The sequence below is a fragment of the Aethalodelphis obliquidens genome, unplaced genomic scaffold (genome assembly GCF_003676395.1).
Source record: "Aethalodelphis obliquidens isolate GAN/ISIS:26980383/991018 unplaced genomic scaffold, ASM367639v1 scaffold5, whole genome shotgun sequence".
Lineage (NCBI taxonomy): Eukaryota > Metazoa > Chordata > Mammalia > Artiodactyla > Delphinidae > Aethalodelphis > Aethalodelphis obliquidens.
Genome location: NW_020837949.1, coordinates 19,815,208 through 19,837,569, shown reverse-complemented (window position 1 = coordinate 19,837,569; position 22,362 = coordinate 19,815,208). Strand labels below are relative to the sequence as shown.

Sequence of the window (22,362 nt, the reverse complement as noted above, 5' to 3'; positions counted from 1 at the left end):
CCTAGGGGGCTTCCCTAGTGGCGCAGTGGTTGGGAGTCTGCCTGCCGATGCAGGGGACACGGGTTCGTGCCCCGGTCCGGGAGGATCCCACATGCCGCGGAGTGGCTGGGCCCATGAGCCATGGCTGCTGAGCCTGCGCGTCTGGAGCCTGTGCTCCGCAACGGGAGAGGCCACAACAGTGAGAGGCCCGCGTACAGCAAAAAAAAAGTCCCTAGAAGAGCAGAGGCTCTACGGATTCCACGTTTACAGAAGAACACAATTCCATCAAAGCAAGAGTTAAAACCATTGCGAGGCTAGTGGAGACTTGGACTCCTCAACAGCAAATACGACTAGGAAGCAATGATTTATATCAATTGATTATACAATAAAAACCAGTCAAGGAGGAAGTAAAGTTAGAGGCTACTGTCTTCATTTTACCTATAAGGAATGGTATGCTTAACCAACATTATACATTTGCTTATTGTCCCACAGGTAGTAAGCGCTATAACCAAATCAGCCCAGGTCTCATGCTCCAAATCCAGGGCTGTAAGGTCTTAGGTCTTGAGATTTTAAAATACTGTAGTGTTTTCAATACTAAGCAATAGATGGTACCTCTGTAAGTACTTGATAAATTCATGGTTTTCTTTGACCATGGAGGTATCATATTTATTTAAGTCACCTAACAATGAACTGCAATACTCAAGCAAAAATTAGATCCAATGCAAAGATCCAATCCTATCTCAAGTTTTAATTTCCTTTCATCGATTTTGTACCCAAACTCAGATGTTAATAATAACTGTGACAATGGTTCTCTCAAGTGCTGGCAATGCGTATAAAGCTACTCAGGTGAACAGAAAAGTCATTCTTAATTTAGGTGTTAAAAAATCTCAGATATGAAATGGAGAAAGATTTCAAAAGTGGCAAAGAGATCACCTATCCATTTCAAAGACATGTTTATCTTTTTGTATTTCAAAGGAAAGGCCTTTTGAAAGAGCTGGCATAGAAATATGCATGTGAATAGAAGCACATTGAAAAGTCTTAGCTTTCAGGTATAATGGCTCTCCCTTAGAAAATACTGTGCAGGATTCCTGAATATCTAAGGCACATTTCATATGCTGCCAAGTACACCAAGGGCCCTGCAGTATCATGTATGTCCAGCTTTATTTGATGACTCATTAACATTTTTCTGCATTATGCCCCTAAACCCTACGACTACTTAAAAGTTTCACTCCTCAACTGCAGAAATGCATTCATTCGTGTGGTACTAAAAAATACCAGAATTTTTTTTTTAAATACAAATAAGACAAAGTGCAGGGAGGGGGGAGGTGGAATGGGGAAGAAAAGATAATTATGGAATACCCAGTAAAGGCAATTTGATAGTCTTCTTTTAGAAATACTCATGAAAATCTGTGCCTGAAAACTGCTGGTATTTGGTAGCCAATCTTTTCCCCATGACTCTCCTGAGAAATGTTCTTAGAAAGATCCCACAAAGGGGTGATGATAAAATGCATTTCATCAAATGACTTCTTGGTCCGGCATGGAGTCTCTCTCTCATCTTCAGTGTGGATCGCAACTCCTTTTCTTCCAAAGCCTATCTCATTTATTCCGTCTTAATCACACTGTGCCTTCTGCCTAGTGTAAGTCCTTCCAAACTAGACCCGTAAGCAAGAGTGCAGCCATCCACGAGGGACAAAGCATACAGTATTCTGCTGGTTTCCATAAAGGCAGACCCTGGAGATTTAGAGAGCTGAGGTACACAAAAGCATTATAAAGAACAGCATATTCACCCCACAGGAAAGAAGTTCTTGTGAAACCCCTGTGATCTGAACATACCTCGAGGGAAAGAGACTGGATCTCTACTTCTAAAAAAGGTCTTTGCTGAAAAGACAAATGTGAAACGTAAGTGTAATCTGGGGTAAGAAATGTGAATTAGGCCCTGAAATGAATCCTTTTCCCAGCACACATTCATAGAAATTACAGAGCAAAGAAAGCCAGCCATAACCAGGCTGAGTTTGAATTGCAGCTTATTGCTCAGTGTGACCCAAATGGAACCAGGCTAAATAAATCCATCAGCGGCCAGATGTAAATGGCCGTGTGCTAGGCTTATTTCCAACAGGCATTCTCTCTGCCTGGTGAAAGCCCTCTCTCCAACTGGAGGACAAGTTATTAAGAAACTGTTTGTCATCTTAGATCGGATGGATCATTTGCTTCCCTCAATTCGTTTTCTCATCATTTACTCATTACACGCCTCCTCCTGATGGAAGGAGACATTTATTAGCTTCTGCATTTATTGCATTGGCAAACAGAAACATTCTGCTGCATTTCCTGGGGGGTTCACTCATTTATCTATTGGATAAGAGACTGAGGTTTTCTACAGGGCAGAAAAATTAAAATATCAGTCAGGTTGACAGCTGGGAAAATGAGGGGCTCTCTGTTTTCTTGAGCTTTTAGTTTAGTGAGAAGCCACAATGTTATTTCACCAAACTACCACTTCACATGTAACTAAATAAACTCATATTCCCAACGAATCCTACACATGGTAAAATACACCATTGAAAGTACCTGAGATGCAAGGCTAATTGTTATTTTAAATAGAAAATGTAACAAAATGCTTTCCAAGATCCATTTCTATAAGGAGTTAAGGAGCTAGGGGGAGAACACTATCTTACTAAACCAATGAAAACAGAGCTAGAATCACAGAATTTAAAGTTGTAAGGGACCTTACAGGTCATGGAATCCTTTTGCAAGAATCTTCTTTGCAACATCCCTGACAAGCAATCACTCTCATTCTGCCTAAAGCACTGATGGTGACAGGGAGACTGGCATACCCCACAAGGCAGCTTATTTAGAACTGAAGGCTTCTGCTTGACAGTGGTCACTTTCCAAGGGTGACCTGACTGCTTGTGACCTTGGGCAAGCCACTCAACTTCTCTGGGTCTCAGGGTCCTTGTTTTAAAAATTAGGATACTCTGATGTTTAAAGAATTAGAGTTGGAGGAGGGGAAGGTCATCTAGAGGCTAGACTACCTCAACTCAGCCAAAAGACGATTTGGTCCAGTGGTCCTGGGATACCTCACTGTCTTCCGAGGTGGCCACTCCATGGCAGAGCTGCCACCCTGTCTACAATTCTCTATGCTGAGACGCAGGTTATTCCAATCTGGATACTGGAGCTCGTTTAGACTACAGCTGTCTTCAGTTTCTTTTCAGTTCTTCCTTCAATTCTTTTCTCCTCCTTCCTCTTTGGCTTCACTCCCCTTGAACCAACATTTGTTATACACCTTTCATTCGTGACAAAGCAGAAGCAATACTGCAAAGGAGCATTCTGTTGAGGCTGCCAGCCACTGACACAACTCCTCAAGCAGCTGGCCTATGCCAGCCCTGCCCTCATCTTCTGATTCTCTCATACCAACTTTCTGGGATTTAGCTCTCAGTTCAACAAAGCACGAACAGCCTAGTATTGTGCAAGCGCTAATTATACAAAGAAAAATCGGTATCTAGTCTTTTGCACACTTAGAGTTTGTCTATCAGAGAACTCCAGCTTTCCTGATGTAATATTACTCGAGTCCCACTGAATCATCCTGGGGATAAGAAAGAGTACAAACACTAGCAAGAATATCACTTTTACAATCAGGAACGTCTCTTAGCTAAGTGTTCATAAAGCCATTTTTTTTCCAAATAGCTCTTAAATCTGATCTGAGAGCACCCTGGGCAGCCATACTGTTCTGTACATGGACATTTAGTTCAACAACGATCAGAGTTCAGCCGCTGCCCTGGAGCCTCAGTTTACCACCTAGAAGAGATCCTCATTCGTTACCATGAGTGTCTTAGTCACAGTTGGCGAACTCAATGGAAGTGATGCAGCGATGTACTTGATAACTTCACTAAAAGCCCCTTAAATGTTCAACCAAAGCTTAGAAACCAGTGAAACATAGCAATATAACTTTCCAATGATTAATTCACGTGCTCCCTCCCAGTATAGTTAATGTCAACCTAAAGCCAGAGAACAAGTCATTAAAAAATAAAAATTGTACCTCAGTTATAATGACCTAGCTGCTACAGTTTCCTTCATTTGTCTTATCTTCTATGTAACCAGCTTAGATAAAAAGCAATATAGAGGTGATTCACAGGTTAACAATTCCTACAGATTCTATTACACAACATGGGATGATAAATAAGATTTTTCAATTTGGTTTCATCACTTACTTTATCCAAGTGAAAGTCTTTCTGAAGACACCCTTATCTCAAAAAGATAAATTCTTTTGAACTGTAAGAAACTAGAGGAGAGGGAAATAATCCTTGCATTTACGTATCTGTTATAGTCTACTGGCTCCTTAAGAAAAGAGAACCATGTCCATGAATCTTGGCACCTAGAACTCAACATGTGTTGACTAAAGTGGGGAGGTGGGGAACAGCAGCAATGTGTCGCAAGTTGAAACAAAGACAAAGCTTATTTTCTCTTGATTCTGGTACTATCTGACCGTACTGAAAAAGATACCAATTTCAAAAGATGAGTGGCAATGTGATAAACCTCAATTTCAAACTACAGTAATGACTCGATAACTGAAAGATTTTAAAAATAACGTAAAAAGTTCTGAAAACTCTCATATTATCCTGCAGCTCATCCTGTTCAGAACACTGTTTTCAAATACAATGTCAGCAATATCTCTATTAATTACAAGGATGTATTCAACCATATACCTCTGTTATTAAAACTGCATTTTCTATAATCAGAAATGTTAAGACAGACAGCTAAAATGAACTGTAATTTATCAGATAAAGAGGGTTATGGTACAAAGATACTCTTAAAATTATGCCAAATGTACTGGAAAGCAAATCATATAACTGAGTGTCCTGAGAAACATTTACAGGGAGGGTAAAAAAGAGAGTGATAACCCGTGCTAAGAATGAGAAATGAACATGTGTCCCAAAGCTCCAGAATAGTCACTTTAACATTTACAGTCATGCCCAACCGCTGCAGCTTCAGCTTACTGTCCACAGTAGAGAAAACTTCGGGGACTCCAACCTTTTTCTGTTTTAATGATGGGGAGGAAGTGAGAGGGCAGTGGGGTGCCAGGAACATAAAAGTGGGGAGGGAAAGGTGAGAGAAGGAGAAAAAGAAAAAACAACCCCAAAGTGGAGACTCGGTACAAAGACAACAGGTGCAAAGAGTAGCTATTAGGCCTTTTATGTTTGGCTCAGTGAAAACAGGGAAGGGAACATGGAGGTGGTGAAAACAGATCTGTCCACCCTGTGCACAGGCTAAATGTGGTTAGAGGAGGACTTTTTGCCCAACTAATATTATAAACAGGTGTCGAGTCAAGCAGCCTATTTAGCCTCTTTGCGTCTAATGCAATCCCATCCCAAGTCCAACCTCCCAGGAGTCCATGCAGGACAAAGGGTGAGATTGCGGGCTTAGCTTCCAGGGATCAAATCCTGGCTCTCCCCCTTACTCTCTCTGTGACCTGGGATAAAGTACACACCATTACTCTGCCTCACTCTCGTCTATAAAATGAGGATAACCGTCCTGAACAGCTAGAAAGGTTAAATGAAGTAAGGCATGTAAAGTGCATGGCAGAGGACTGGCAAATGGTAGGCTCACGATAAATGTGGCCATTCTACCTTTCAAAGAGCTAAGTAGGATTATTCATGCTGACTTGGAATGCAAGCTCGGGGGAGGTCTAAGGAGAAAAGTACAAGGTCACAGGGAGACTCAGGCACATTTTCACTTGACACGGAATTTTGTAAAAGTACTTCAATATTCATCTACCCGATCCACAGCGCCTATTTACTATTCCTCTAGAACAAGGATTAGAATCACTCTTGAAATCAGAGTGCCATTTGAACTCAACATAGAACTGATCTGCTAACAAAATACAGACCAAAATAAGCACTGTCTGCCAGACTTGGCAAGACAGATACTGTAGTACTTGAAAAGCAAACCTGGCACTTTCTGAAAAGATAGTGAAGGATACACTAGAGCAATAAACGGCATGGAATCAAGGCAAGAGATTTGGGCAACTGGTGCTCAACAGTACCTGCCAGAGGGCTCTTCCCCATACATGGCGCAGCCTGGCACTCGGTGCCTGCTCAAGTGGCACTTGATCAGAGCCCTTCCTACGTAAAACAGCATCTCCACCCCCCCGCACGCTATCATTTTCTATCCCCTTATTATGAGTTATTTTTCTTCATATAACTCACCACTACTTGACATGAAATATATTCGTTATTCAGTGTTATATTGACAGAGTGCTAACTTTATGAAAACAGGATTTTTTTTCCTGTTTTCCGCTGTTAAATCTGCAGAGTCTAAAATGGAGCCTTCCATATAGTTCACTCTAAATAAATATCAAATGAATGACTGAGCCTGGTAAACAGCTCGTGGTGACAAAGAAGAGAAAACGTTCAAGCAAAAATTCTCAATTGTTATTAAGAAGGGTACTAAATTGCTTGTTTTAAAAAAATAATGAGAACTATACAGCATAAAGAATATCCACCAACACATTCCTTTTGTATGTGGATAAACTTTTAAGAGCTGTAATTTTCTCAAAAGAAAAATGTTTTTTTTCTGTATAATGGGATGAGCCAGAAGGTATATTATATAAAATAGGCTATGGGAAATTTTCTTAACTGACCTATGGGTGTTCAAGGTGGTGAGTTAGCAGGTATTTTACCATATTTTGTACCACAGAGAAAAAGAGAAAGAAAAAACAATTAACAATGGATACTTATACCTTTATCTTTAAACTGTCGCATATTCAAATAAAAAGACATTCATCCACAACTGAGAAACCAGGTTTAATCCTTATAATGCCCATAATTTATAACAACTGGATACTTTAGTCATTAAAATATACTATGATTCAAGGGACTAAAAATATAAGAACTACATATATAAAAGATAATTTAAGGGGACTAACCAATATTAGTTGGTTGGTTTTTTTTTTTTTTTTTTTTTTTTTGTGGTACGTGGGCCTCTCACTGTTGTGGCCTCTCCCGTTGCGGAGCACAGGCTCCGGACGCGCAGGCTCAGCAGCCATGCCTCACGGGCCCAGCCGCTCCGCAGCATGTGGGATCTTCCCGGACCGGGGCACAAACCGGTGTCCCCTGCATTGGCAGGCGGACTCTCAACCACTGTGCCACCAGGGAAGCCCTAGTTGGGTTTTTTGGTTTGTTTTTTGAGACAGAAACAGTAAACAGAACAGGAAGTTGTGGGAAATATATGAAAATGAATTTACATGAGAAACATATTAGAGTTTCATACATATAAATCTTTTTGAAAGGTTACTGGCTTGGTAATTTTGTGTTTTAGACTTAAGTCTTTAAGTTTTATGAAAATTCTCAGATTGCCTTTTGAGGAATCTAGTCAAAAAAGGTACACTTTTAAAGAAGATAACACAGCCTACTGTGATTGTCTTCTGAGCTGGCCGACAATATGGTGAGACTCTTTGTTTTACAATTAAAAGGACTTCAGTGATTTTGCTCTTTGGTGAGTACTTTTAATAGATCCTTGCATAAACCGCACAAAATGATGAGACAGGCCAGAATTAAGCCTGACCTAGTACATTTTTCTGTAGAAATGAAATCTACAATATTGATATCAACACCCCCTATCACCTTCCTGCAGCCATGACCCCACCAGTGATGGTTTCTGCCACTCATGAATACAATCCAAAGTTAAACTCGTTTTTCAAGAAAAGACCCTTCTAACCAGGAATGTTCTTCCCCGTGAAATCCACCATTAGACGAGCGTGTCTGTCAAGGAAATGCCCCTCTGTGATTCCTCGCTGCATGTCTCCTTGCTCTTGCCCCATCACGACCCTGTGACCTGTCCTCACTCATGTTTTCATGCTCTCTCCTCCTTGTCATCCATTCCATTTTATGGGTAATAGGCAGAGGGTTTAAAAAAAAACCCAAAAACCCCCCACTAGTTCTGTACTTCTTATTAAATAAAAAACTCTGCAAGACTGACCCTAAAATCACAATGCAGAAATAAATCCTTGTTCTACATTAATATCCTAAGTCAGAGACTTCCAATAGAAGATTAAAATGAAAAGCCAACACTAAAAAACAACAACAAGAACCAACCTAGACATGAGCTGTATAGAATTTCCTCCAGATTCTACAGCCTCCTCTGGACCTATGCTCCCCATACCCCAGCAACTTCCTTAAAGCTGCTACCCCCAAACTTCACCACCAGTCTCTGGAATCTGATTTCTTTGCCTTTGTGTGCCCAGTCTTGAGGAGCTGGAGTCCGACATTATAATATCACAGGGTTTAATAAATAAGCCATTTTTAACCTGGAAAAGTGAAAGTTCAACCAGCTTTGGGTTTCTGTTGCTGCTTTAATTTCCCTCCCATCAGCTGGGCTTATATTCATTCAACTCAATGGACAAAGATTCACCCCAGCCTCTCTCAAGAGATGGAGGATGACACAAAAACATAAGTGCACGAAAGTATCCAGATTACTATCTACTCTCTCTGATACATATAGGTTGCCAAATCTGAATGGAAATACATACAAGAGAAATCCCTTTTTACCAGATAAAATGAAGTACATTAAAGAGCTCTGAAAATCAAAAAGATAACGTAGACCCAAATTGTAGCTTTTTAAAAAATTATGTCTATTTTACAAAACTGACCTACAATTGAGCCAGTGATTCTATTTCTTCTGGCAAAATTCAATATAACATTTCAACATGACAAAATAATAGATATTTTTTTCTAGGGTTTTTTTCCCCCAACAAGTTGCCTCAAACAGTGTATAATTATCAATCTCCTAGACGCTGGAGACTAATGATGATGATACCTGATGTTATCCTAATTTAATATCCATGTAAATTCACATATAATATTTTATTTCCTCTCCACACCCTCAGGAAACATGTTTTGAAAGCCAATTTACAGATGAGGGCTCTGAGGGTCAAACAGGTTACTTGGTATTTCCAAGGACAAAGAACTGGTACGTAGGAGGTCTAACATTTGAATCCATATCCACTTGTCTTTAATGCCATTATATTTACCTTGAGGTCCTTTGGTGGAGGGGTCCCAAGGCTTTGATGCATTCCAGAATCATCTAAGCTCATCTCCCTAACATTCTGAGGTCTGGGGTTATTCTTAAATATCGCAGGTAATGACCAGAAGACAAGCATTTGTGGGTATATGAAAATGAGCAACTGGAACAAACTAGCAACTTAGCTGTCCTTTCCTCTGATAGAACAATCAGGTGAGTTCTACTGAAAATTTCTTTCATTCGGTATAGCAATTAATGTTAAGACTACTGCATGCCTGCTTTGTACCATGATATCAACAAAGCTAGTGAAATTTTATTGCTTGTTTGATTAAGTTTCATAAAGCCTAAGGAATAGTTCCCAAGTATTCATTATATTTCAGTCACCTCTGCAATAGCTGGGATGGCCACCCCAACACAAATCACTTCTAGGAACCTAAATAAACAAATACTCATTCACTAACTTAGAACTTATTTGATGAGACAATTACAAGGAATTGGTAGACAATGCCACCACTCCCTTCCCCAACTACATAAAACCAATTTTTAAACCTCCAGGTTTCTGTTTCCTCATCTGAAAAAGTACACTTCTGTGCTAGATGAATATTAAAGTTCCAAGAAGCACTTTCTGCTCGTGGACGCCGCCGAGTAAGCATCGTTGACGTCTCCCCCACCCACCCTCCACTGCCGTCATGTCTAAGTCAGAGTCACCCAAAGAGCCCGAACAGCTGCGGAAGCTCTTCATCAGAGGTGTGAGCTCTGAAACAACCGATGAGAGCCTGAGGAGCCATTGTGAGCAGCCGGGAGCGTGCACAGACTGTGTGGTGATGAGGGATCCAAACAACAAACGCTCCAGAGGCTTCGGGTTTGTCACATATGCCACCGTGGAGGAGGCGGATGCGGCCATGAAGGCAAGGCCACACAAGGTGGATGGAAGAGTTGGGGAACCAAAGAGGGCTGTCTCAAGAGAAGATTCTCAAAGGCCTGGTGCCCACTCAACTGTGAAAAAGATTTTTGTTGGTGGCATTAAAGAAGACACTGAAGAACATCATCTAAGAGATTACTTTGAACAGTAGGGGAAAACTGAAGTGATTGAAATCGTGACTGACCGAGGCAGTGGCAAAAAGAGAGGCTTTGCTTTCGTAACCTTTGATGACCATGACTCTGTAGACAAGATTGTCATTCAGAAATACTACACTGTGAATGGCTACAACTGTGACACAAGGAAAGCCCTACCTCAGCAAGAGATGGCTAGTGCCTCATCCAGCCAAAGAGGTCGAAGTGGTTCTGGAAACTTTGGTGGTGGTCGTGGAGGTAGTTTTGGTGGGAATGACAACTTTGGTCGTGGAGGAAACTTCAGTGGTCGAGGTGGCTTTGGTGGCAGCCGCAGTGGTGGTGGATATGGTGGCAGTAGGGATGGCTATAATGGATTTGGTAATGATGGAAGCCATTTTGGAGGTGGTGGAAGCTACAATGATTTTGGCAGTTACAACAATCAATCTTCAAATTTTGGACCCATGAAAGGAGGAAACTTTGGAGGCAGAAGTTCTGGCCCCCATGGTGGTGGCGGTCAATACTCTGCCAAACCCCGAAACCAAGGTGGCTGTGGTGGTTCCAGCAGCAGCAGGAGCTGTGGCAGTGGCAGAAGGTTTTGATTACTGCCAGGAAACAAAGCTTCGCAGGAGAGGAGAGCCAGAGAAGTGACAGGGAAGCTACCGGTTACAACAGATTTGTGAGCTCAGCCAAGCACAGCGCTGGCAGGGCCTGGCTGCTACAAAGAAGACATGTTTTAGACAATACTCATGTGTATGGGCAAAAATAACTCGAGGACTGTATTTGTGACTAATTGTATAACAGGTTATTTTAGTTTCTGTTCTGTGGAAAGTGTAAAGCATTCCAACAAAGGGTTTTAATGTAGACTTTTTTGCACCCATGCTGTTGATTGCTAAGTGTAATAGTCTGATCATGACGCTGAATAAATGTGTCTTTAAAAAAAAAAAAGTTCCAAGAAGCAGTAAACTTCTATGTGTCTATAAAATATTCCATTTCACTAACATAGCATCCAGGTATTAATACTGGTTTTAATCGTCAGTCAACACAGGCTTTAAAACATCAGCAATCTTGTTCTGCTGCCTGGCAAGGCTTAAAACCCAGGATTTCATCAGAATCACTGTTTCCATCTGGCAACATGTAGAGTAACATTCATTCAGAAACTATCTTTTGCATAATTACTCTTAAATAGCTAGGGTATAACTGACAGTTCTGTAAATGTAGTTACTTTATGTAACTTGTGCCTCTATTTAGCACAATATACTTATCCTTTTGTCTTTCTGGCATTATTCTTTTGGGAACTGAGTTCACGGTCAAATCCAAATGATATAATATAATTTTTTAATGTACCCACCAGAGAAATGGCAGTCTCTGCCTTTAATTACATGCTATTGAATTTTAACAAACAGTTCTAGGAATGTCTGCCAAATTTCTACAATCTAGAGCAACTACATCATGAGAGAAAAGACAGTTTACAATTTATTATGTATTATTTTTCTGGAACTACAGAAATAGTCACTGTAGTTCTAGTTAAATTTTCATTTTAACAATAGCTAGATAAACAGAAACACAGACCTTCTCAGCACATGGACTGCCTACCCAAGGATCTTAACTCTCAGCCTTGAACTACTCTTCTCTCACTTCTATTTTCACTCTCCACCTCACATCACTTACAGTCTGTCTAGGCAAGGTAGAGACTACATTATGATTAAATTCTAGAAATACTAATATTAAGAAGAAATGACAGGCAAGGAGGAGGGATGAGATAGCAGAGGTAAACCGTGCCTGCGTTAGTCACTCCATGGATCACAGGACCTACTGTGCACAATACCGGGGCACGGAGTACGTGCTCAATATCCCCTAAACAGGGGATGTCTAACACGGGGCAGAGCGATGTACAGAGAGACAGCAAGCTTGGGGATTTCCTAGTGAATAACACTGAAGCAGTAGAGGGAAAACCATCATGGAGGTTAAATGCAGGAATGGCTTAAGGGTAGTTGACTGAGTGTTAACTTTCTGAGATTTAATTACTTGGGTTAATTCAGAGGCAGAGCCTAGGGAAGCCCCTGAATTGAAGTTCAAATAACTGTAAGATAGGAGCAACACCTCTGGCCTTAAACTAGAGAAAGGAAATTGACAGTAAACTCATATTTGTGTGACAATAACCTAAATTTGCAGGAAGTTTATGCTCCAAGATTCCATATGTACGCAATCTGAACAGCAGGCTAAGTAGGCTGGACTGCTGTGGACACAGGAGTTCAAGGGCTATGTTGGAGATCTATTAGAAAGAAATGATTTTGCAAAGTAGGCCATGGCAAAGGAAGATGGTGAGGGCAGAGGTGCCCAAGTGGCAATGGGAGCTACAAGAAGATCATTCTTGGACCCTCCACCCGCTTCTCTCGCTGTCATCCCACTAAGCCTCTTCACCATCACCATGGCTGATCTAGCCTGGCTTTAATTTTGATTTCTGGTTATTTCTCCCCCTGGTATTTCCAGGACCATCATCTTTTCCCTCCATCCTCTCAGAGGCTAAGGCCCAATCTACAGATCCTTTACTGTTTCCTTACTGTCAGCATCTCTCCTATCCGTTTAGTCTAGGTACTAAAGCCATACTAATTGTATCCATCATCTGATCATGAAACAGGTTTAATATCACTTCACTGCAGAATATGATCCACTGTTAAGTAAGACTGCTGGTGCTTAGTTTATGTAAGAAGCCAAGTACAAATGCTGCTAAGGGAAACATGGCTGAGAATCTGTTACTTGACTCTACTGGCTCTAAACAAAAAGTGTCATGCCCACTTCCACCAAAATTCTTCCTAAAATCTGGGCAAGGGGAGTGGAATTGCATAATAACTGTAATGTCAGAAAGCCTCAAGGGAGTATTGTAGTCTACCACTGGTCACACAGAAGGAGAGGCTGTCAGTGAGGAGACAGAGGCCTGGCTACACTGGCTGGGAAACTTTAGGGCAAGTTACTTGATGTCTCTGAGTCTGAAGAACACAGTCAGTAACTGGTTAGGTGGTGAAGGAAGAAAATACCTTCCCCTAGAGGTCTGTCCAGGGGTTAAAATGATTGTGTTAAATAATTTTGTGTACTGCCAGGCTTATAATAGTCCCTCAATAGATGGTGGCTGTTTTAATATGATGCTGCTGATGATAATACTATATTTCTTGGCCAGCAGCCTTGGAAAAGCAAGGATGTCCACAGTGCAAAGTACCCAGGAACATTTTCACCAAAAGCCAAGTTTGGGGATAACTCATGAAGTTCGGATTCTATTTAGGACAGGGTTTGTGGACAAAACTGATTACCCCTGCCTCAAGTCACATAAACGACACGGATAAGAACATCACTTAGGCAATATGATTTAATTTACGTCAAAGGTTTGCGCCCAAATAGTAGCATCTGCACTGACTATTTCATTTTATGTAAATAAGATATGCAGCTGCATTACTATCAGTAGCTGGCATGGCTGGAGCAGAAGGACCCTCACCTGAATCTCTAGGAAACTTGCAGGGTAAGGTGTAACTTGAGGCGAGGTGCACCTGGAAGATGCATATCTAAGGTACCTGGGCCACTTCTGGGATTAAAGCCTTTCACCTGCTGAAAACTCCTTTATTCATTTACTCAACAAAGATCTGTCAGGCACCTACTACGTGCCAGGCTCTGTTGCAGGGGGTAGGGATAGAGCAGTGAACAGACAGGGTTCCCACCCTCATAGATCTCATGTGAAACTACAAGTCGTGAGGGGGCAGTGCTGTGGCCACACTGTCCTCCCTGGACTCTCGAGCTTAACCGTCTCTGAAGCTGAATGAGATTACAGAGCAGGATTGTTGACCTTCATTCAACTTCCTAGGATACAAAGACTGCACTACTTTCTGACCTAGGCAAGCAAAGCTTACTGCTTCCAAACTCTTTCTGAACGGTCACAGAAAACTCAAGACTCTGAAGGAGTGGAAGATATTGATACATCTTTTGCTTGTTCCTCCAGCTCCAGATCTTGGTAAACACTTTTGGGTTAAAAACCCACAGTGGTAATTAAATATTTATCAAATCTGATTACCCTCCTACTTCATTCCATGAAAAAGAAGAAAAATCCTACTGCGAGCCTGGATCCTTGGTGGCATTCTGTGTGCCCAATTCTTCACATGAGGATGTACGACTCTTGGGTTAATGGGCGTGATTCTGTGTCCTGTGGTGGGAGGGCCCTGATGAAACTGAGCTACCATGGGTACAGCTTTCTCAAAGACTCTGAGATAGGCCAGAGATTATGAAGACAGTTTAGAGTCAGAACACAGCCCTCCAGAGGAACTTTAGAATCCCCAGGCCTCTTCCTCTTCTGTCCACCCTTCTGCAACATCGTACAAAGGCAGGCAATTCCAGGATGGCTGCAGGTCCTCAGAAGCCCTCAAATTAGGAACTCTATCAACAAACTTCTATGGCTGCCCAACCTCTACATTCTAGGATGCAGATAAGGAAGGACTCAAAAAAAATGTAAGTCCTGGCATTATGCAGGGCACAGAAAATCTCAGATGGTGTACTGGGATAAGTTAATGAGTGTTTCTTGAAAAAAAAGACTCTATGGTTTAATGCTGAAACATGGCATGCAGTATCCTCATCTTGGAAGCTCAGAATGTATACAAACTCTGAGAAGGCCTACAGTAAAGAAATCTGTTCTGCTTAGTTAAGCTTAGCACTCTTCAAAATTATTTGGCCAAGGCACCCATCCCACCTCCTGACTAACACATTAATTTTAAAAGTTATCTAGTGCCTATTATGTGCCAGGCACTATCATGGTGATCAAAAAGTGGAAATAGTTCTGGTCTTCATGGAACTTACATAATTAACATTTATTTTCAAATATAGCTATTTAACACAACCAGTTCACTGGGTCTATCTACCTATCTATCTATCTATTTATTGGCTGCGTTGGGTCTTCATTGCTGTGAGCAGGCTTTCTCTAGTTGTGGTGAGCAGGGGCTACACTTCGTTGCAGTGTGCGGGCTTCTCATCGCGGTGGCTTCTCTTGCTGCGGACCACAGGCTCTAGGCACAGGGGTTTCAGTAGTTGTGGTGTGCAGGCTCTGGAGTTGTGGCTCATGGGCTCTAGAGCACAGGTTCAGTAGTTGCGGCACACGGGCTTAGTTGCTCCGCAGCACGTGGGTTCCCGGACCAGGGCTCGAACCCGTGTCCCCTGCATTGGCAGGCGGATTCTCAACCACTGTGCCACCAGAGAAGTCCCAGTTCATTGGGTCTTTACCTGAGCATTTAACCTGACGAATCTCTTCAACCCACTAAATTCCACTTTAAATCCCATGATCTTTAGACCTTTAAGGGACAAAAAGTAGTAGCTACTCCTCACAAAATATTTCTGCTCTGGAAAACAGTCTGGCAAAGCCTCCACGGATCCACTGTAGCAATTAAAAGCTCTGTACCAGATGCCAACAGGTGTTTGTACCATTTGTGTTCATCACTATATCTACGTACAGTGCCTGGCTCACTGGAGGAATTTAACAAATGTGTGTTTGAATGAATGGTGAATGCCAATGACCCCCTCTAGCGCCCTCCACCCCAAATTCTGATAAGAATGACCAAGGTCAAACTCCTATGTTAGTCTCCATGGCCAGCCTGGATTTAGATTCCCTTCATTAAATGCTGACCTTACCGTGCCAACCTGCTTTTATATGCCAAGTTCAGATATGGGTACTTCTTACTTGATGATGTTAAGAGATAACACTATTTGCAAATGTTTTAATGACCAAATATATCTTTCTTAATGAAGCTAATGTGTTGAAACGTAATCCCTTATAGAGGCACAGCTGGCTCATGGTCTGAACATAGAACTGGGATTCAAGTGCATCTTCTAACGCCAGCCCTGCAATTTCCTTTAAAAAAATTAATATTCATGTATTTTAATTTTTTAGTCAGTAAAATAGGGAAATAAGCACTGGCTGGTCTGCCTAAATGGAGTACACTTGAAATATATAAATAAACAAGATACCAAGAAGCAAAACAATCACTAATTATGAAATTGGATGCAAAGAAAATTTAAGAGATTTAGCTCATTTTCAATCAAATACACAGGAAATACACAGGAAACGCAGAATGACTTCCCGGGTGCAATATTCTTATCAATAACAAGAAAAGATTCCAAAGAAAGGAAAGAGGATATTAATTGCTTTTCAAATAAGACAGCCTACTGAGCCCCCCAGACAAAATGAACAGAATCTTTAAAAGTGGAATTAATATTCCCTGGATTTCATAACACTTTATTTCTTACCTTGTCTTTACACATTCAAGTGGCATACCATTTTAAAAACTGTCATGGTAAACAGAATCTATTTTACTGTAGAGTCTTTCACAAGGTAAAGGAAACGTGAAGAGCTGAGAAAGTAAGCAACCCATACTGTTGGCATCTTAGCACTTATGATCATGACAAGTACTCAAAAAAGGCAATACTGGGCTTTAAAGCTGAACTGTACATTATCTCTTTCTCAGAGCCCTGGGGCTATCACTGCAAAGCACAGTGGTCCATTCTAAGATCTGAATAGAGAAAAGGAAGAGATCATTAAATTATAATTTCCATGCACAATTGGTACAAGTATTTCCTACCAACAGGACTGATATGAAAGCAAGATCCCAGAATAAAGCTGCTCAGCAGAGAGGATGGCAGTATAGTGTCCTGTAAATTTGGTTTCACTGAAAGCCCTGACACATCATAATAGTGAAATCCTATTTACTGTAGCAAGCAGGGTGGATAATGCTATTTAATACCTGGTATACTCTGTGCCATCAGCCCATAGCTTTGTACTCCACATTCTCATCTTACCTTAAGGTTAATACTTCTTGACAGCCTACATGGTAAATAGAGCCCCAAATTAAGTGCTGATACCATGATTTACAAATCTTTCCTCTAAAGTTAGACATAGAAAAACTGGCTCCAGTTAAAGGGATCATTTTTACAGGATGCACTTTTAACAGTTCATCCTGGAAAAAATTTAAGTCTCGTATCCCTAAAGCCAGATTAAGAAAGCATTTCAAGGTTACCCAAGGTTACCACATTTCCCATTAGAAAATTCAGAGAGGTTAACAGAAAAGCCAATGTGTTTGGAGGACTTGTTGAATAACGAATTAAGGATAAGACCCCCATATTCACTATACTGTATCAATTTTCTTGCCCCTAGAGAACAAAAATAGAAGAAAAAAAAAAAGTCCACCCTGCTTGCTGCTTTTGGAATATCTGCAATAATAAACTTCCCTTAGGGAGCCCGGTAAGAGTGCAAAAGGGTTCAGTCTCTGAATCTAAGTTATAAATAACTGTTTCAATTACATTAACAAAGGATATGGTGATACTGGGCCTTATTAATTTCTCTACCTAACAATTAACATCTAAAGTGCATTTATTTGAACTGTCATTACTTGTTAATCATAAAAAAAAAATCTCAGAGCAACTGAAGGTACATGCTGAAAACCACTTTGCTGAAACCTCTGCCGTTTTTAATGGTATTATGATTAAAAGTGACATTGGCTTCTATGCCTTCAACATCCAAACTCCTGGACCAGAGAGGCTTATCTTTCTGCAACCCTTGGTAACTACAGAAACCACAGAGAAACTGCCTTGATTTCAAGATGAATGAGGAGGCCAGCACAAAATTTCCAAGTGTCGAAGGAATAATCTCTCTCTCTAGGCCGACAAATGCAAACTAGCATAACCTACGGAGGCATATCTACCACAAAGTTATGCTTTTAACTACTGTGTTAAATTTGCTACATCACAGTGCATGGCCAAAACATACACATTATTTAGTGTATATATCAGCTACCCATATGACCTAGAATCACTGACAACTGTTTAGAAAGCACCTTAGGGGGAAAACATCGAAGGGGTTTTTTTATCCCATAAATTGAGTTTAAGCAGTTATCGCCCTACCCCAAAATAGATTGTTTATGTTTTAGGATCTCAGATGTCAGTGGTCTGTGATTCTACCCTGTATTAATCCCTTGAAATGGCTGACCCAGCTCTGCTCAATGAAATATTTTTACAGTGACAGACTTCATCTGGTAGTAAAAATGCATACTAATTTCTTCGCATAAGGAACACACTGGGCTGGCAATAATCTGTTCTGTTGTCATTTCTCTTTATTATCATTCTTGGCATTATTTTTCCCCCAAGCTTTGCAAAGAGGAACACAGAAATGAAGGTACTAATGACAAAGAAGTTGTCAAGCAATCATAAAAGCCAATTAATCATACAGATGAGCCCAACACTGTGATGCAATAGAAGATATGCCACCCACTACAAGTAAAAAGGCTTTTAAAAATTGCTCATTTGATGTAAGCATGACCTTAGAATTTAATTAGCAACTCTCTCCACAGGTGATGAACTAGTAAAGTACTTTTCTTCTTAATGACAATTTATTTTTCACCATTCTCTTTGCCCTGCTCTCTTTTGCTCAGCTTGTATAATTCCCTCTCCTCCTTAATTGTATGCGGTTGACTGCAATGTGTATGTAAATAGCTGCTGAAATCCAGAGGAGCCTGTAAACTGAAAGCAATACATACCCCACTACCCTGTTGATCTGAACACTGTAACAGTACCCAACTAAGCTCTCTGATCTCCCTCAGCTCCTCAAGCCACCAGGCCTTTTACAGCTCTCTTCATGCTGTGCCAAACCCCACCATTCTCATGAACGCCAAAAGCAAAGTGCATTCAGTAGAGCAAGTCAATTCAATTCATAATTGAGAAGTCAGACATGCAAGACACACTGATCATCAAAGAACTCATATCTCTAGATGTCCTGGGGAGCGAGGGGTCCTTCATCCTAGAAGATCCTGGGAGAATCTGGATTCTGCCCTGTTATAATATGGCCTTGGTCCTGCCTCTCAATTTCCTTCCAGAGTGCTAACAGACTACGAGAAAAATACACACTTTCCTGAAGAATATCCAGGCAATGGATGTTCCGGGAGCAGGCAATCCAGGCTCTAATTAGATAACCATCAAAACAGTTGATAAAACAGTTACAGAAAGTTTGTTTTCTTTCTAGAGATGGAATGAGATGACTATCCTGTAGTAACACTGTGAGCATATGAATGAATGAATCTCAAAGACATTTCTAAACTGCTTGAATGACTGAATTTCTTACTTCAAAGTAAAAGCAGCACAACTAGATATTACAGTAACTCTTGGGGGTATCATGTTGCAGTCGCTAAGTAATAAGACCCTGTTTATTCCCTTTTGGTCCAATTTTCCCAGGAAGTGCCAAATCCTCAGGAGAAAATTAGGCATTTTGAATGCTTAACATTTTCAGGTTATGAGGTGGCACTGATCAAGTTTTAACATCAGGACCTAAAAAGTTGTATTAGAAGCCAGAAGGAGTTAATTTACTACCCAAAGAATTAACAAAGCAATCAGCAGGATTTAACTTCTTAAGTGCACAACTGACAAACTTTAAAGATGGTGCTGGACAATGGCTAAAAGCTCAGGTGTTGGACCTGGCTCAAATCCAGATCACATTTTGTCTGTATATTCTTGGGCAAGTTACTTGAAGCCTTAGGACCTTCATCTAAACAACAGGGTTGACAGCCTCATAGGGTTGTTTATGATAATAAAATGACATAATCCATGCAAAGTGCCCAGCACAACATAAATACTCAAAAAATGTTACTGTTAGCTACTAGGACGATGAGGATGCTATAAATATCCAGATATTCAAAGTTAAACTTGATTTTCTCACAGGATAGATTTAGATTATTAATTTAAATAACTAATGAAGATACTAAATATTCTGTGAATACTTAAGAACTGTACACTAATAGCTTGGACCTAACTTTATGGCATAAGCTTAGTAAATGTAGGATTCGTTCACTGCACGCCTACTACGTGAGTTGTGGGAAATAAGAAAATGACCTTTATCCTCGAGGAGTTTACAAAATAAACACAGATAACTAATCGTAATTGTCATAAATGTGGCACATTAAGGGAGGTACACAAAGCATTATGGAGAATTCCCTGAGGGACTGGCAAAGGCTTCTTAGAAACATCTAAGAACCTTTTCTTCGAAAGCTGCCCTGGGCTTTCTTTCATCAAATCTCCCAACAGGAATTAATACTCTCAAGCCTCTTACCTCAACCACCAGGAATTGATACTCAAGCCTCTCTCAATTAGGGCATACCTACATGCAACGCCTCTCACATTCTTTTTTTTTTTTCCCCTTTTAATTAATTTATTTATTTTTGGTTGCCTTGGGTTTTCGTTGCTGCACGCAGGCTTTCTCTAGTTGCGGTGAGCGGGGGCTACTCTTCGTTGTGGTGCCTGGGCTTCTCATTGCAGTGGCTTCTCTTGTTGCGGAGCATGGGCTCTAGGCACACGGGCTTCAGTAGTTGTGGCGCGCGGGCTTAGTTGCTCCTTGGCACGTGGGATCTTCTCAGACCAGGGCTTGAACCCGTGTCCCTTGCATTGGCAGGCGGCTTCTTAACCACTGCGCCACCAGGGAAGTCCACGTTCTTAAAATACAAAAGTTTATCTCACGTCCACGTCAACGTTGTTTGATGAAGCTGGCAACATTTGCAATGAAACAAGGACTCAAAAAAACTTTTAAATGGCTTTGACCTTCTTTCTCAATGAAGAGTTGTTGCTTTTGCATACTGGTTCTGAGAAGCGTGAAACTGGTGTCCAATTAAATTGCACTTATTACTCCTCCCGAGTTAGTGAAAGGAGAAAGTTATCTCAGACTCCTGGTGAACCAGCCAATATAAATACCTGGGACGAGAAAGCTCCATTCACACAAGGGAATGTCTAACTGATAAAGAGTTTACTGAAATAGAACCAAGAGGCACACCAAGCTGTATTATAGAACTGAATGTGCTTCAAATGCTCAATAGACTTGGGTTCATAATTCTCAAATGACCATGAACTTCTCACTTCAAAGTAAAAGAAGCACGATGAGATATTAAGATAACTCTTAGGGGTATCATGCTGTAGGTGCATCACGAAATTTGCCTCAAGTCAATGAAAATGAATAGTTGAGTAACAAGACTGAGTCATAAAAAAGTGATTATGTATACAATTACTGTGTTTGCTAATCTAGCTGATGGGCAGATGGTACGGTGGTCTTAGAAATCATCCCTGTAATGACTCTGTAAAAGACTCAGTGTCCCCTCCTCTCCATTAATATACCACCTAGTATTCAGTGTATGGTTTCTTAAGTTCACTTGGTTATAATAGAGAAAGATATGTACTTATATCCACTTTTAAACTTGAATTTTAAACAGGAACCTGGGATTTCATTGTAAGTTAATGATTCTGCAAGTTATAATACCACAATCATTTTTTTCTTACATTATCCACTATTGGATTGGGCATTTTACATCTTTTAACACAAAGCGTGTAGAATTTCTAACAGAAATGGTTAGACGTTGTACTTTTCACTGTCATCACAAGAAAAACCCTCTTTACAATCCTTCGCATTAAGGCTAGAAAATGCTTCGTCTCTGGACACCTAAATGTCTCTCAAATGTTCCTAGATGAAATCCAATTGGACAAAATTCACCTTAGGTACTTTAGGAATGGCAGTAATAAACAAAAACAAGATATTATAAAATGGGCAGAAGACATCAGAAAGCTGAATAACACTAAAGTAATTTTATGATTTTTAATATCTTGCACACAATGGAAAGGAAATATTCTTTAATGGCAACAGCTTGAATTTGCTAAGCTCTTTCCAGTTTTCAAGGGGCTTTTAAATGTATCATTTTAAAGAACCAGAGACCACGAGAGATTAGGTGAATTGTCAAATAACTAGATGAAAAAGCCATGCCTTCTGACTCCTAGTCCAGCATTCTTTCCACCACATGTTCTTAAATATGGAGTTATTAAGTATTAACTAATAATAATGTGATTATTCCTCCTCGGCATTCTTCTAAGTTCACTCAGCTTCTCAGCTTTCAGTTAAAATTCCTAAATAACTTCTTTCCAGCCTCATCTTCAAAAAAGAAAAGATGTGTGTCTGTGTGTTATAAGAAGACGTTTGTGACAATGATTTGGTATCAGCACACCATGTCCACCTGACCTTCCCCACCTTGTTCTAACCGGAGACCAGAAACAACAGTTAACTGTTAAGCAGACCCCTTTAATTGGCCGAGAGCAAATCCTCTCAGTGCCTCATACCCATCACTGAATATCTCTATCAAATTGGTGGATTTATGAGAAATGGGTAAATATTTATCAGTGCCTTTTCTTATACCTAACAGTAATCGATGAGGACTTCAAAAGGTATCTAGCATAGTAATACTTGAAAGCAAAGAAAACTATCACTGAGTGGGGAAAAAG

The 22,362-nt window shown here is 40.6% G+C and overlaps 1 protein-coding gene and 1 pseudogene across 3 annotated transcripts in view; one reads left to right on the top strand and one right to left on the bottom strand.

Annotated features, from left to right (window-relative positions):
• Positions 1-22,362, bottom strand: part of CHCHD3 (coiled-coil-helix-coiled-coil-helix domain containing 3) — a 305,751-nt gene that overhangs the window by 98,633 nt on the left and 184,756 nt on the right. The gene's annotated exons all lie outside the window — the stretch shown is intronic.
• LOC113618086 (heterogeneous nuclear ribonucleoprotein A1-like) lies at positions 9,188-10,881 on the top strand (annotated as a pseudogene).